Source organism: Carassius carassius, unplaced genomic scaffold, assembly GCF_963082965.1.
Source record: "Carassius carassius unplaced genomic scaffold, fCarCar2.1 SCAFFOLD_91, whole genome shotgun sequence".
Classification (NCBI taxonomy): domain Eukaryota; kingdom Metazoa; phylum Chordata; class Actinopteri; order Cypriniformes; family Cyprinidae; genus Carassius; species Carassius carassius.
Window position 1 is genome coordinate 36,382 of NW_026775177.1, and position 1,119 is coordinate 37,500.

General features: G+C 42.5%; 1 pseudogene; it reads right to left on the reverse strand.

The window, feature by feature from the left end:
- Nucleotides 1–223: 223 nt before the first annotated feature.
- Nucleotides 224–1,119, reverse strand: part of LOC132137511 (phosphatidylinositol 3,4,5-trisphosphate 3-phosphatase and dual-specificity protein phosphatase PTEN-like) — a 1,234-nt pseudogene continuing 338 nt past the window's right edge.

Below are 1,119 nucleotides of genomic sequence, written 5' to 3' on the forward strand. Positions count from 1 at the left end.
GTTATTGCATATATTTTGTTCCTTTTCTTAAAAGTAGCACATAATTAGAATTGTTGAGCCAGGACTGGTGGGGCAGAGGCAATTCTACTCTGTAATCTATGTTATTTAAGCCCATATATTTTTGGTTGATCCCAGGGCAAATTTCTCCCCCGGTGCTTTATTGTTAACCTGGTCTCACCAAAGAGGGCAGATTTACTCATAGGCCTGGATAAAATGTATTTATTTACTTTATGTTACCCTGGTTACCAAAGGCCTCCAAGTTGGATGGTTCCTCCACTGTTTTTGTGAAATACAGCTTCACCATCTGTTGGCTTTGTCTTTATTGGCCTTATCCAAGTTGTTCCATTCGCTTTACCGGAAAAAACTGCTTGTTTGAGCGAGCGCCAGCTATCCTGAGGGAAACTTCGGAGCTAACCAGCTACTGTTCGATTAGTCTAAAGTCAGGATTAGATAATCCTTATCATTCTCTCCCCGTTCTGTGGTTTGTTTTCCTTCCAGTTCCTTCACTAAACCTCCATTTTCAACGTTCTCTGAGCTCTCATCTGGTCTCATCTGTGTTAGTGAGGTGAAATATTTTATCTTTCTTCATCATCTTGCTCTGCTTGTGGAAGAACTCCACCTTGATGTCTCCGCACACAGGCAGTGGCTGTGGAAAGTCAAAGTACATGTACTTCTCCTCTCGCCTTGTGTGCACTGGATTTGATGTGTGGATTTTTACCTTCAGCTGGTACACCACGAACTGAGGATCCCAATGTCAGTTGGTTTTTCTGAACCTATGTGGAATCTGCTCACTCTTGCTTTTTACAGCAGAATCCCTGCAAGTCCCTCCACTGAACATAGGCACGGTCTCAAACACCATCTTGTGAAAGAGCGAGGCCACAGATTTGTACTCCAGCTTATTCTTCAGAAAGTAGCTATAGTAGTACACATATCGCCTCTGGCTGGGAATAGTTACTCCCTTCTTGTCCCTGGTTCTAACTTCACCATAGAAGTCCAGAGCCTCTTGTGCTTTTTTGAATTTGCCTCGGTGTAACAGGCAGCCTTTCATTATTTGCAAAGATTTTTAAACCTTTCTGTGAAGATTTGGATAAGTGGCTCAGTGAAAATGACAATCATGTG